This window comes from Puma concolor, chromosome B2 (genome assembly GCF_028749965.1).
Source record: "Puma concolor isolate L17-30 chromosome B2, mPumCon1.1.hap2, whole genome shotgun sequence".
NCBI classification, from domain to species: Eukaryota; Metazoa; Chordata; class Mammalia; order Carnivora; family Felidae; genus Puma; species Puma concolor.
In genome coordinates, this window is record NC_141671.1 from 141,434,337 (window position 1) to 141,450,301 (window position 15,965).

The 15,965-nt window shown below is 42.1% G+C and overlaps 1 protein-coding gene across 6 annotated transcripts in view; it reads left to right on the forward strand.

Annotated features, from left to right (window-relative positions):
• The window catches only part of SCAF8 (SR-related CTD associated factor 8), a 204,349-nt gene that overhangs the window by 129,224 nt on the left and 59,160 nt on the right, over positions 1–15,965 (forward strand). For 2 of the 6 annotated variants that reach the window (XR_015251665.1, XR_015251667.1), the window contains exon 21: positions 12,059–12,253. The exons of the other annotated variants lie outside the window; for them this stretch is intronic. The gene's annotated coding sequence lies outside the window, so the exon portion shown is untranslated. The remainder of the gene's footprint in view (positions 1–12,058; positions 12,254–15,965) is intronic. 6 annotated transcript variants of the gene reach the window in all.

Below are 15,965 nucleotides of genomic sequence, written 5' to 3' on the forward strand. Positions count from 1 at the left end.
ATTGCAATACTGGTTTCAGGAGGAGAATTCAGTGATGCATCACCTACAAACAACACCCAGTGCTCATCACAAGTGCCCTCCTTAGTACCCATCACCCATCTAGCCCATCCCCCACCCATCCACCTCCATCAACCCATAGTTCGTTCTCTGTCATTAAGAGCCTCTTGTGGTTTGTTTCCCTCTCTTCTCTTCCCTACCCCTTCCCATATGTTCATCTGTTTTGTTTCTTAAATTCCACATATGAGTGAAATCATATAGTATTTGTCTTTGACTGACTTTTTTCACTTAGCATAATACATCACATTGCAAATGGCATCCACACCATTGCAGGTGGCAAGATTTCATCCTTTTTAATGGATGAGTAATACTCCATTTAATACACACACACACACACACACACACACACCCACACCCACCACATCTTCTTTGTCCATTCATCAGTTCTCTATGGGCTCTCTCCATAGTTTGCCTATTGTTGATAATGCTGCTATAAACATTGGGGTGCACACACCCCTTTGAATTTGAGTTTTGTATCCTTTGGGTAAATAACTAATAGTGCATTTGCTGGGTAGTAGGCTAGGTCTAATTTTACTTTCTTGAGGAGCCTCCATACTGTTCTCCAGAGTGGCTGCACCAGTTTGCGTTCTCACCAACAGTGCAAGCAGGTTCCCCTCTCTCCGCATCGCCACCAATACTTGTTGTCTCTTATGTTGTTAATGTTAGCCATCCTGACAGGTGTGAAAGTGGTTTCTCATCATGGTTTTGATTTGTATTTCCCTGATGATGAATGATGTTGAGCATCTTTTCATTTGTCCACTGGCCATCTGGACGTCTTCTTTGGAAAAGTGTTTATTCATGTCTTCTGCCCATTTCTTAACTGGGTTATTTGTTTTTTGGGTGTTGAGTTTATAGATTTTGAATACTATGATTTATTTTATAACTGGAATTTATACCTCTTAATCCCCTTCAACCTGTTTTGCCCGCCCCCTAACCCTGCCCCCTCTGATAACCAACAATTTGTTTCCTGTGTCATTAAGTCTGTTTCCATTTTGTTTTGTTTTGTTTGTTTATTAGATTCCACATATAAATGAAATCATATGGTATTTATTTTTCTCTGACTTACTTCACTTAGCACAAGACCCTCTAGGTCCATCCATGTCGCAAATGGTAAGATTTCTTTTCTTTTTTTTTCTAAGTAGGCTCCATGCCTACCACGGGGCTCCAACTCATGACCCTGAGATCAAGAGTCACATGCTCTACCAACTGAGCCAGCCAGTGCCCCAGATTTCTTGTTTTTCCTGTGGCTAAGTAATATTCCATCATATGTATATATCACATCTTCTTTATCCATTCACTTATCGATGGACCCTTAGGTTGCCAAATTAAAACTTTTTCATATCCTCTTGGTAGAGGGAAGATAATATGGAACCTGATTATATGCAAAGGATTATAGTAAGATCAGGTTAACTGCAGTTGCTGGGTGATGACCACCCATCTCTCTGCCTTGGTTGCCTCATCTGTAAAGTGGGAGTGCACAGACCAGCAGCTGTTTAGAATGAGTATCAGGGGACATCATGGTAAAAATTCCTCGGAAGTTTGGAGAAGCTTAAAAAAAACTTTTGTAAGTGAATAGTGCTGTTTGTTGCACTTCTAGAAACCACATTCTCAGTCTCTGGGAATTAAGGATAAAACAGAATTTCCTCAGGCCGCCTTTAAGTGAACTAGGTAAAGAGAAGAGAGGCAGTAGAATTGGAGTTACCAGCTTCTACAAATAAAAACATCAGACATCTGGTTGAATTCGAATTTCAGATAAACAGTGATTTTTTTAGGATAAGTATATCTGAAATTCAAACTCAACTGGGCATCCTGTATTTTACGTTGCGTCTGTAATTAATGAGAAACCTAGAATCACAGTAGAGCCAAGACATTGGCTGATGGCTTGATGTCCTAGAATGTGTAGGGGTTTCACCAGTGGCCTTGGTCTCCATGAACTACTGTAGGTGACCTGGAAATGATGTCTCGCTCTCCTGTCTCCTTCCTCCTCATCCTCAGAATTGGGGAGTGTTGGCATTATTGAGCATTGTGTGGCCATCACTGTAATTATAGAATAATAGTAATGATTATTCTGTATTGACCACCTGCTATACTAGACCCTTTATGCAAATTACTTACCTGTGAGGATAGGCAAAATTATTTCACTTCACAGATGAAACACACGCTCTAGCCCAAGTTACACAGCTAATTTGGATAAAACGTGGGCTTTCACTCCAGGGTGTGTGATGATAAATCCTGTGTTCCTAACATCCACTCTGCATGTTTTGGATGTAGGTGACTTGTAGCCAACTCGGTGACAGAGAATTGCTGAGAGCTTCCTTCCTTCTCTGTGATGTGAACCTCTCTTCAGAACCCTGGGCTGCGTGTTCAGATGCCAAGCTCGGTCATTCTTCTTTTCAGATTTAGCTTTTGTTCACTTTGTTTGCCTAAAATAATGTTTTATCTTCCTAATTAAAATAGTGCGCTGTGATCCCTTCAGAAATCTTTAGGTCCCCTCCTCACATCTGTAGATTTTCAGCATGGGATGAATGAGCTCATGTCCGCCTTCCATGTGACAAGTTGGAGAAAGACGTACAGGGGCCTACAGAAGCTGCTCTGTGCCCAGCACTGATCTATTCGCCACACACAGCTTTTAAATTTTTTTTTTTTAAGGTTTATTTATTTTTGAGACAGAGAGAGACAGAGCATGAACGGGGGAGGGTCAGAGAGAGAGGGAGACACAGAATGTGAAATAGGCTCCAGGCTCTGAGCAGTCAGCACAGAGCCCGACGCGGGGCTCAAACTCACGGACCGCGAGATCGTGACCTGAGCCGATGTCGGACACCTAACTGACTGAGCCACCCAGGCGCCCCATACACACACAGCTTTTAAAATGAGCTACATCGAGAAAGAATGGAATCCATTGTTGAAAAATATTTTATCAACCAAATTATGTGGGAAGTTATTTTTATTTTCTTTCAGCTCTATCACCACCACCTTCTCCATCTGATTTCACTTCTGCTGTGTTCTTAGCTGCAGAGATTTTAGAAAGATGACAGTTGGTTGACTATGAAATGTAGGATCTATTTTTATTCCAGATCATCGATTGAAGTTTGACAGACATAAAGCAATGGCATGTTCTATTCAATTATAAGATTAGTACCTACCCAGTGAGTTCTGCTAGTCTAGACAATGTTCTGGTTCTCTAGTAATTAAAGATCACATTTTGGCCTAATTGACTTTGCAGGGAGATTTTAGTTATAGGAATTTAAAATTCACACGCACCCAACCAGCTTCCTCTGTGTATGCCCGCTTCTCCCCAATTTATCTCTTCACCCACTTGAAAGCTTCTGAGAGCTTATGTGTGTGCCATGTCCTGCAAAAGCTTGTCTTTGTCATCTTTCTCATTTTTGTAAGCTGTATTTGACAGGTGCATGTGACATTTGGGAAACTGCTTTCAAAGTTGCATTTGGATTTTAGTAGCCAATTTAAATATATGAGAAAGCCACATCTTTTTACAGTTTGAAGCTGAAGGCGTTTTGCATTCAGTATCTTTTAAGTAAGGAATAAAGTGAATGAACAACGACGAAACAGTCCCAGTTTTAAGTATCTTTCAATAACATTTTGGACTAAGGAGCATAGGAGATACTCAAACTCAATACAATCAATTCAGCACAATCCATCCTGCAGTATAAACTGATACCATTAACTATTTACAGCTGTACATTTGAATTCGCTAACTTTTGAGACCTGGCTAAGATAGATATTTGATATCAGTTTTGCAGAACCCATTTATATGTGGGTTCTTATGTAGAATTAAGTAATAATAAATCATTCAAGACTGAAATGATCAGGAGACAGAGTTTGCAGAGTTTGTAGTAGGGCACGTGTGGAAATTCCTTCTCATGCTTATGTCAGTAACGATCACGCATCTGGCTATCGATGCCCTTGAGCCAATTTTAAGATATCACTAGCATGCAACTTTTTATCTCTGGTGCTTAGCAATGTGCCAGACCATGCCTAGTTCTCAGTAAGTATTTGTTGGATGAAAATTAAATGTCCTGGTTGGAGTGTGTTCATATTTATTATATTTAACAGAGAAATAAAAAGATCTTTGCTTCATTTCATTTTACATGCTCTCCTTATTGTTAAGGAATGTGGGAACAGAAAATTTGAGGTTCTAAAATATTTCAATGAACAACAAAAATAACAGTTTAGAAATATTAATAAAATCATTTATAAAAGGCTTTTTCTCAAAAAGCACATAAACACACCTACCTCTTCATACATGGAAAACAAGTATGACAGAATCTCTAGGTACTTTTATATGATATAATGATAAATATTGTCCCCAGAAGTCAGAACTTCCTATCATTAAAAATTTGCTCTTAATTTTTTTTTTAACATTTATTCATTTTTGAGAGACAGAGCATGAGCGGGGAAGGGGCAGAGAGAGAGGGAGACACAGAATCTGAAGCAGGCTCCAGGCTCTGAGCTGTCAGCACAGAGCCCAGCACGGGGCTCGACTCATGAACTGTGAGATGATGTCCCAAGCCGAAGCCGGATGTTCAACCGACTGAGCCACCCAGGCGCCCCAAAAATTTGCTCTTATAAACAGGAGTTATAAAATAGCATTGGCTCTGTATTCAAACTTCCCTTGAGGTGTTATTATTGAATACCGTAGCAGTTAACAGCTCTGTTCTGGGGCACATACTGTAAGTTCCCTCCTGTGCCCAGTGGCATAACAATAGAACTTTGTTCATCCAAATAAATACTAGATACAAATTATCCAGCAAAGTCATCCCTTATATTCTGCTTGTTTCACTATAGTTTTCCAGTAGGAGAAATCCCACTTTTATAATTGAAATCAGTGAGGAAAAAAAAAGTAAATGAAAACTTGAGGTTTTGCTAGAATTTATTCCCCCAGGTAAGAGTCCCGCCTGTAGAGCCACTGTGACTGAAAGAATAGACCCACTGAGTATGAAAAGAGAAACATTTTGGAAAATGTGTTGCTACTCCAAGTTTTATATAGTAGCTAACAATGTTGAGTCTCCTTCTCCTGACTTTTTAATCTTCCTGTTAATTTAACTCCAATGAGGGTACTATACAGGGAACTTTTTGGCTAAAAGGGTCTGGCCTAGGAATCTTTCCTGGTTACTGAGAAAAGTATAAAGTTATACTGGGGGAAGAGGGAATCTTGTAATTTAATTCTCTAAAAACTATGCTTCCAACCAATGCAAATTGTTTTATTTTTTTTTTAATATTTATTTTGAGAGACAGTAAGAAAGAGAGAGCACATGAGCAGGGGAGAGGCAGAGAGAGAGAGAGAGAGAGAGAGAGAGAGAGAGAGAGAGAATCCCAAGCAGGCTCTGCACTGTCAGTGTGGAGCTCAGCATGGGGCTCAATCTCACGAACCATGAGATCATTACCTGAGCCGAAATCAACAGTTGACTGCCTAACCAACTGAGCCACCTAGGTGCCCCTGTTTTATTTTTAAGCCATCTTGTAGTAGTACCCTTAGAACTGCCAGTCTTGCTACCTTTAACATTTGTGCCTCTGGTGGGATAATCTGAAATAGAACAGGCCACCGCTGTGCCCTCGACCCATTTAACTTGTCCTCGAAATTGCACCAGTCTTCTCTGTTTTCGGTCCAGGATGCGTAGTCAGAATTCACTTTGGCTAAGCTGAGATTCTTTATCACCCTACTTAAAATGAGCATAACCGTATGTCCCCGTTTGCCCCAGAGATCCCTAGTTTATGTCTCTTGTCTCAGTGTGATTATTAATAGTGCTTCTTTTCGATCTTGAAATGTCCTTCCATGGACAAGAAATTATATGGTCCTCATACTTTTAACTGTGAAATCAGATGCATGTAATGTAATAGTCACAAGTCATACAACAACACACGGAGTTTGAGTGACTTAGAAGGGAGAATGGAAGTTGTCAGAATTTGGCAGGTTCATCTACCAGCTGTGAAGGGGAAGGCAGAAATAGCAACTTGCTGATGTGTTTGAGGAAGATTGATGGCACAGAGCTGAAGCCCTGGAATGACTTTTAGCCTTGAGTTAGACATTTATCTCAGATTTTTGTTGAGTGCCTACCATATGCCGGGTGCCAGGGGGAGCAGTGGTGACACAGCAGTGAATGTGAGAGACCTGGCCGTGTCCTCGAAGAGCCAGCAGGAATTATCCAGTCTGGCTCCGTCCAACCCACATGAACAGGCCACTATAAGACTTTACTTAGTAAACCAGAGATGTTGGCGTATGTTCAGACTGCGTGAATATGTGCAGACTCTGAACATGTTCTCATAGTCTCTAGTCTCATAGTCTAACGTTGCTACTTTATGGGATCGTAAACTCAGGGTAGTGTTTCTGTGTGAGGAACCACCTGTAAGAGCTTGTGCCCCACTAAATCGGTTATGCATCTGGAGTGGCTGATACCTGCCGTGCTAGTATCGTAGCACTTCCTGTCGAGAGACATCAGAATGTCTGTTGTGATACACCTGAGAACTAAACAAACTGGTCATTTAGTTCCCAAACCACTCAAATCGTCCAGTGCTTATAAGAAATCCTGACTGGGGCACCTGGGTGGCTCAGTCGATTGAGTGTCCGAATTGGGCTCAGGTCACGATCTCACGGTTCCTAGGTTCGAGCCCTGCATCAGGCTCTGGGCTGACAGCTCAGAGCCTGGAGCCTGCTTCAGATTCTGTGTCTCCCTCTCTCTCTGTCCCTCCCCTGCTCACGCTCTGTCTTTCTCTTTCTCTACAAAATAAATGAACATTAAAAAATTAAAAAAAAAAGAAATCCTTACTGATTTAGAATTACTTATCCATGATCTCCCATTGTTCTGAAACACAGCCGGTAAAAACCAGGAAGTGGGTACCGGAGGCTCCTGAGCAGCCAGAGCAGTTGTGACAAGGCCTGTTTTGGAGGAACACACAGGATCGGGAGGGCTAAGCCAAGCACGACAGCTTTGGGCAGGCCAGGCCATGGCCGGGGCAGCTAGTCAAGATGGATGTGGTCAAGCAAGCAGGCCCAGGGTCTTATTGTAGGGGGCATCAAGCCATCTGGGAGTTAATGGAGAGAACGTATGCGTTCAAAGGCGGCTTGAAGGACAAGGACGAGGGTCCAGCTTACTCCTGGTCTACATGAACGCGGACAAGTCTCTTATGAAACCCACGTATGGACCGTAGAATGGATTCAGGTTGATACCAGACACCGCTCTAAGATTCTTAGCCATCTGGTTTTCTAGTGCGAGGTTAGTACGGAGATGAAGCTGATGAGCTGTCCCGAGCGAGACAGTCCGGCAACGAGGCTGGCATCTAGTGTGGGCGGGAGACAGCAGCAGGCAGTAACTGGTGGTAGCATCACATTGTGAGCAACAATAGAAGTCTCTTAACGAAGAGCAAAACCCAGCCAGAGGCCTTGCATTTTGCCGTGTCCAAATATGCCGCTGAGCTGGGCTTACATTCCGCGTGCAGATTTGTAGTCCCGACAAAATTATCTTACGTGGAAGATCCCATTTCTCAACATTGTAGACAACTGAGATTTAATGTTTATTGTAGACAAGGAGTCGTCTGTTTTCTTTCCACGTTAGTTCACACAACCACAAATCCATATTTAACTCTGAAGCCTCTATTTCTTTCTTTCTTTTTTTTTTTTTTTTCTGGTTGATTTTCAAGGGACCAGTTTTTTAATTTTAGGTATAAGAGGGATGTTGGCTATGGCCTTGACTTTTTCTTGCATGTGTAGAACATTGAGTCCCATCATTCTTCCTCTCAACACCAAATGGCTTTCTGGATGTGCACTGCTTAGTTGTGTTTTCCATTTGAAAACACTTTGAAGTTCTTCCAGTGTAATTAAGAAAGTTTATTTTTGTTGAATGAAAACAGTAGCAACAACTCTGTTTTACTTGAAACTAAGCGCAAAGATGGCGTCCTGTAAAACAGGAGGTATTAGGTCCTGTTAAAAGCACATGAGCCTTTGAGGTCGATCTCATTGAAATCCAGTGCCTCCCACAGAACAGCGTTGAGATGGCAGGGAAGGCACCTGAATTGTCTATGCCCAGATTCCCTCATGTAGAACAGGGATTCCACGAACAGTACCTTCCTCAGAGAGCCACTTGGGGATTGCGCGAAATCATGTATGTGTAGTTTTAGCACGGTGCCTTGTATGTACTTGAGTACTCATGACTATTATTTTATTCAGATTTTTTTTTTCAAAGGCTCCTACATGCTATAGATTTAGATCTCTTTAAATAACGTTTCAGGAGCCACTTTTTCTTCCTGTTCACAGTGTGTCTGCCCCAATCCCCACCTCATTGTCAAGCCACAAGCTGGCCCTGATTTGAGGGAGGACAGGAGGTAGAGAATCACTCTCTGATGCCCTTGGGCATGAGGGTTCTGGCCCATAAGGAAAAGCCATGGAATATTCGAGAGAGATCAGTGGATGACAGGGACAGGTACATTCCACGTTACCTGTTAAAGGAAAGGAGCTTAGTTTTTACTTTGAAAGATGAAAAAACACCATAGCAAACTTTAATTTTCCCTAAAAGTTCACTTCTGACCTTCAGTAACCCTATGAGGAAACAATCACTTTTTCCCCCTTAGGTCTTACACTGCTCTAGACTACAATTCTTTGGGTAGACATTTCATTTTTCGTTTTATGTCAGCCTTATAGTTTGTTTGATTCTGTTGTATGTTTTCCTATCTGAGGAGCAAGCAGAAGGCATCTTATATATATCGGATTTGATGGTTCTTCAGGAATCTAAATGGGAAATGGATGTGGGTCGTGTTCTGACTTGTTTCCAAAGTCAGCTCTTAGGATCCCCATTACTCTCCAGCACAGCTGACCGGCGTCCCCTTAGCAGGGAGAACACTTGGCAGTAAGCAGTTTATGAAAGACACTTTTTTGGAAAGCCCTGAACATTCCTTATACTCCCCAAGGAAACTTTCTTTAAAATTACCACTCTTTATTATACTTAGCTAAAAATATTCATCCCATATCGTGCTAAGTGCTCAATTAGGTTGAATATTTACACATACATTAAAACTTAGCAGTGGCTGTATTTACAAAGTGTAAGGGAGCACTAAGTAAATGTACTGCTCCCTTTACTGGAAGCACCACTTGACTGTGGAAAGGAAGAGTGGTAGGATTGTACAGGTTTGTGTTTGGGGTGGGAAATTTTCTCTTTTCTTTCTTTCTCTCTCTCCCTTCCTTCCTTCCTTCCTTCCTTCACTTCTTTCTTTCTTTCTTTCTTTCTTTCTTTCTTTCTTTCTTTCTTTCTTTCTTTCTTTCTTTCTCTTTCCTTCCTTCTCTTTCTTTCTTTCTTTCTTTCTTTCTTTCTTTCTTTTTCTTCCTTCCTTCCTTTTTCTTTCTTTCTTTCTTTCTTTCTTTCTTTCTTTCTTTCTTTCTCTTTCCTTCTCTCTTTCTTTCTCTTTCTCTTTCTTTCCTTTTCTTTCTTTCTTTCTTTCTTTCTTTCTTTCTTTCTTTCTTTCTTTTTCTTCCTTCCTTCACTTCTTTCTTTCTTTCTTTCTTTCTTTCTCTTTCCTTCCTTTTTCTTTCTTTCTTTCTCTTTCCTTCTCTCTCTTTCTTTCTCTTTCTCTTTCTTTCTCTTTCTTTCTTTCTTTCTTTCTTTCTTTCTTTCTTTCTTTCCTTTTCTTCCTTCCTTCCTTCCTTTCTTCATTTCTTTTCTTTCTTTCTTTCTTTCTTTCTTTCTTTCTTTCTTTCTTTCTCTTCCTTCCTTCCTTCCTTCCTTCCTTCCTTCCTTCCTTCCTTCCCTCCTTCCTTCCTTCCTTTCTTATGATATTGCACCTTCCTTGTGGAATGCACAGACAGGGCCCAGAGGAACAGGGAGCAAGGTTGGAGATAATGAGAGGGCAGAACAAAGGGCAGGTGATGGTGGGTGAGGTTGGGAGACAGGCTCAGTAACTCCTAGGACTCCAGGGGATGTGGGATCTGGCCGAGAGTGCATAGGTAGATGGGGTGGCCGTCGGGAAGGCTCACTGGTAGAGTGTAAGCACACACTACACCAAAGCCTGGATGGTAGGGGCTTGAAGGATGAGTGGAGCATAGGCTACGATTTGTCTAATGTCAGCTGAAAGTCTTCTCTTTGTATTCTTCTGGAGGGGAATAGTCACTTGGGAGGGAAGGAGGTGGTGAGTTGTCTGTGGGAATTCTTAGTATTCTCTATGCCTGCTTTCCAAATTATACTTTTTAGCTCTGATCGCTCTAGTTTGGGGCAAGCAGGTAATGTATAATTTTCACTGAGTTTCCTAACAACCAAAGGTGGGAAGTGGCATTCTTCTGTAACACGTCACACCCAGGGTCTGGACTTTTCACTGGCAGCTGGGGTACAGTGGAAAGAGCATTGGAAGACTGGGGTTCAGATCTGACCTGTGATACCTACCTTACACCATTATCACACCTGAGCCCACTTCTCATTCATGAAACTGCCTTAACACCCGTCTTCCCCAAATGTGAGGATAAAAAATGTGCAGAGACCTTGTTCTAGAGACAGTCCTAGCGTATGCTCTATAAATGTTCCATTCGCAATGTCACCTGTAATGAGACCATCATCACCAAGGTTTTAGATATTTATTTTATTCATTCATTCATTTATTTATTTTGAGAGAGAGAGAAAGAGAGTAGGGAAAGGGCAGAGAGAGAGAGGGAGAAAGAGAATCCCAAGTAGGCTCCATGCTCAGCCCAGAGCCCGATGCGGGGCTTGATCTCGGGAGCATGAGATTGTGACCTGATCCGAAATCAAGAGCCAGATGCTTACAGAGGAGCCACCCCGGGCACTCTATCCCAGAGTATTCTAAGTCTTAAGGGCTTAGTAAGAAACCATTCATTCAGCAAATAGCGCCTACCTGCCACATTTTTTAGGCACTTCAGTAGACACTAGTTCTACCACGGTGGCAACATACACATCCCAGCCTGAAGTTCAAAAAAAATGAAATTGACCTAGTGCCCATTCTGTACTGGTGTGGATGGTGTTACACAACAACAAAAAGATTTATAGGTTTTTTTTTTAATTTTTTTTTAACGTTTTTATTTATTTTTGAGACAGAGAGAGACAGAGCATGAATGGGGGAGGGGCAGAGAGAGAGGGAGACACAGAATCGAAAGCAGGCTCCAGGCACTGAGCCATCAGCCCAGAGCCCGACGCGGGGCTCGAACTCACAGACCGTGAGATCATGACCTGAGCTGAAGTCGGATGCTTAACCGACTGAGCCACCCAGGCGCCCCAAGATTTATAGTTTTTAACTGCACATATATGTATGTATACATATACATTTGGCTTCACACAGTAGAAGTTTAACACTCTCAGAGCTATAAAACATCTGACTGTTGGCTGTCCTGGAGGCCAAGTGACCAGTTACCTACAATGTCTCCCCACCCATTCTCCCCTACAGCTTCTGTGCTGTCCCTGGTGGTCTGTGTGGGGCCTGCCTGGATCAGCATGTACGGAAACTTCCTGGTTTTTTCTTTCCAAGAGGTTGACGTGCACACTATGTGCCCAATTTCCTCCTTACTTCTCTGCTTGTACTTGTGCTAATTCTAGTGATAACAGCCTTTTGCATATACACACATTCTCTTTATTTGCTTCTGTTCTCTCTTTCCCATCTGAGGAGAGTAAGCACATGCTGGCCTCCCTCCTAGGCATTTCCCCCAGATAATTTTCCGCTGCCTGTGCCTAAAACTATGGTGGTTTTATACTTGATAGGGGATTGGATAAGATATTAGTCCCATATCCATAAAGTTTATAGGCTCGTAGAGCTGACAGTTTATAAACCAGGAGCTATAGGACAAGACAGACAGTAAATGCCAGAACATGAGACTTTGTCTACTATTTCTTTTTCAGTTTTCAAATGAAAACAAAAAAAAGCATTAGTATAGATTTTCACATTTTCTGCATTATTATTTGAAATAGTACAGAAAAAGGAAAAGTTGTAACTATTAAGAATGAGCGCATATTGGTAATCAGTTTGGCTTTAGGTCTTGTTTTATTTGTTCACCCGACAGATAATTGAGTGGCCAGGCACTGTGTTGGGTGCTAGAGAAATTAAGTGCCGTCCTCCATTTAGAAGCTCCGAGCGTAATAGTAACAGAAGGCAGGAAAGCATGGAAACCAAATATGTACCCAGTGTGTTGCATGTGACTCCGTGGATCCAGGTCTGGCGGCTAAGAGGAAGTCGTCCGAAAGGCTTCATAAGGAAGGTTAGTCTCCTGCGTTTTGAAGATGGTAGAGGGTGTGATTTTACACAATGAACCCTGTGGGGGTGTGGGGAAACGAGCCTCAGAAAACCAAGTGAACTTCGTTGGGAGGGTGAACGCTTGTAGAGTCTGCTAAGGGAACACACACACACACACACACACACACACACACACACATGCACTCACGGGAAATTGTATAATTTTGAGAAAGGAATGATACAAATATAATGTGATGGCGATTCTAAATGTTTTTTCGACTTTATCCGCTAGGGTAGGAAAGATTAAAGGCAGGTCTCGGTTAAACTTTTTTAGGAAGTCGAGACATTTCTTCAAGACGCATTGCTTATTAACCCTAGATATGAAAAATTTATAAAAGGCAAAAACTACGATGCTTCATATAACTGAATCCCAGGAAATCTTGGCTCTGGACCTGAAAATCTTGAAATAAAATGTTTTCTGGAACATTAATTGGAAGACAGCTTGCTATCACCAAATTGTTAGTCTGCGGTAGAAACTCAAAACTGCTAACAGATGCCTCCTACAGATTTTTAAAATATGGAATTATTTCAGCCAGCTACCAAACCATTGATCTTTGTAATTTTTTAAAACTATGAAATATGCATATAAATCTACATAACTGTTCAACTGAGAAAAAGTGTTCCTCTTTGTACTATATACCGTAGACGTCTGATTTCCAAACTGAGATTTGCTCGGATTAGAATTTAGCTATTTAAATTAACTCAGGAGTTTATCTAAAAAACAATTTACATTAAGTTTTTTTAAAAAATAGAGTTTAAATTTTTCGACTTCTTTAGTCATTAATTAACCGTGTAACCTTGGACAGGTTCCTTAGCATGCCTAAGAAATGCCCAGGTTCCTTTAAGACCATGCTTCTAATTTCGGCACTTGAGATTCGTACAATGCACATAATAATCTATAGATGTTGGTGAAATATGTAGGAGAACTCCCCAATTACCACATTCGTTAGTTAACGAATTTACTAAGGCCTGTGGGAGCGGGCCCACTCTGTGCCCATCTACGTGAGTCATATTTGCCTCCCAGGTAGAAGTGAGATAGGGTGGGGGAGGAAAACAGAAGGCCTTTAGTTAGACTCCACTCCTGGACGCTGCTCCAGTCAACTCAAAATGGGAGCGCAGGGGGAGACATTAGCTTTTACTCCCCGGTGGCGGAGACAGCGGAGCCCTGAGTTAATACAGACCTGCCACACCCCCCGCCCAATCCAGCTGACCAGGTGCCTCTTTAAAAAAATCAACAGGGGCGCCTGGGTGGCGCAGTCGGTTAAGCGTCCGACTTCAGCCAGGTCACGATCTCGCGGTCCGTGAGTTCGAGCCCCGCGTCGGGCTCTGGGCTGATGGCTCGGAGCCTGGAGCCTGTTTCCGATTCTGTGTCTCCCTCTCTCTCTGCCCCTCCCCCGTTCATGCTCTGTCTCTCTCTGTCCCCAAAATAAATAAACGTTGAAAAAAAAAATAATTAAAAAAAATAAACAAATGTATCTTTCTCCTATTTTTATAATAAAAATGCCAGTCGTGAAGCCCCTTAACTTTGCAAAACTTCCCTTTTGGATTTTTTTTTAACTTTTGCTAAATAGTAAAGAGTATCTGTCCCATTGTACAGATAAAATTGTGTCTCAGAACACGCGGATTCTATTTTTATTATTATTTCTATTTTAAAAGTCATGCAAGTAATGCATACTGTAGGAAAAAATATAAGATAGAGATAAGTATGGAAACAATAAAATCACCTAGTCCTAAATTTGGGCATTTTTTTTTGTTTGTTTTTTAGAGAGAGAGAGTATGCAAGTGGGCGAGAGGGGCAGAGGGAGAGAGAATCCCAAGCAGGCTCCCCACTCGGCATGGAGCCCAGCACGGGGCTTGATCCCACAACCCTGGGATCACAGCCTGAGCTGAAATCAAGAGTTGGATGTGAAACCGACTGAGCCACTCAGGTGCCCCAAGGCATATTTTTTATTCCTAAAAATAAAGAAGATTTTTATTTGCCATATAGAATCTATGAGTATATAGAGTAAAACTTTGCAAAAATAAGGTTTTCACTACTATTTCACTGAAACTAACATAATCTTATGTCAACTGTACCTCAAAAAATATATATATAGAGAGAGATCACAATAAAAAATGCAGGGGTGCCTGGGTGGCTCAGTCGGTTAAGTGTCCAGCTCTTGATTTCGGCTCAGGTCATGATCTCATGGTTCATGAGATCGAGCCCTGTGTCAGGCTCCACGCTGACGGTGTGAAGCCTGCTTGGGATTCTCTCCCTCCCTCTCTGTCCCTTCGCCCACTCATGCTCTCTCTCTCCCTCTCTCTAAGTAAACACTTAATAAACTAAAAATAAAAATAAAAAATGCAGTTGGAAAAAAAGAATGCAATAGTAGCTATAAACATTGGAAAAGCAGTAGTTAAATCATCCTCTTAAACAAAAAAAAAGGAAAAGAAAAACTTTTTAGAGAGTATAAGACCATGTAGGTTGGAGGAAACACCTGAGCCCTGGTGTCACCCAGAGCTGTGCTTTTCCTATTTTGCCACTTGCTCACCAGGTTGCTTTGGGCCACAGGCTTAATCTCTCTGTATCTCTCCACAAAAATGGGGATAATGATGCCTGTTTGTCCTGAGCACTGATGGGAATCTATGGTAAAGGCACCGCATAAAGCGAGCGGGTAGCTGTTACCCTAAGTATGTGGCCGTGCGTAATACTGGCATCAAGCACGTGTGGCTGGCCTATTGCTTGAACTGTGACAGTTTGGGGGAGACAGATTTCAAAGGGCTCAGAGATAAATTCAAGGGGTAGGGTTTCAAAAAGGGAAGCGGACACGGGAGGGCTAATGAACTCAATAATGTAATCCAGCTATGATACTCAAAGTGATGCCTAGTCCCGATGAAGGGGAAACAAGGTCTTTGTGCAAACGACAGTTCTGGGGAAAGATGCACGGTCCAAGGTGGCCAGGAAAAGTAGGGCAACGCTCTAGGAAGCCAGCCAGGAGGCTACAGGTTGGTTTGAGATGCGGCTTATGTAAAATACTGAAGACAGCACCAATGTCTTCTACATGTTGCTCAGGGTGAAAACAGTGAGGAAGGGAGAGTCCCACGGCATGGTGCGGGGGCAGGGGGCAGGGGGCGTTACATTAACAGACAGAGCAAACACTCGACATAAGAGGGAAAAATCTAAGGAAGGTCAGACGACAACGAGAAGACCCCCGTTATTCTCACAGCGGCCCAGCCTTGAAAAATTACATCGCTGCGAACCAGAATTTATAGGTTGACCTCAAAATTGCTGCAAAATCCAGAAATTGTGGGAAGCAAGAAAGGATTCCTGTGCTTGGAATTTGCTAGGCGGATGTTTTGATTTTCAAGGAAAGAAAGAAGGTAGTTTCCTAGAACTACAGGCCAGTGGACTTGTCATCATTCCCAGCGTGATGCTAAAAAGAGTTGATTGAAAGGTTTGTCAGCTATTAAAAAGGGATTCTGTGTCCCAAAGAACTGGCATAGGTTCACTGAGAAGAATTCCTGCCAGAAGTAAGATTGCGGCTTTTAAATAGGGTGATTTGATTGATCCATGAAAAATGTTGTAGAGGCTCTGTGTCAGGATGCGAGGAAGGTCTCTAAGAAAGTTGCTAAAGATCTGTTTAGGGAAAGGATGGAGAAATCAGGCCTGGATGGCAGTGCAGCTGACTGGCTCATCC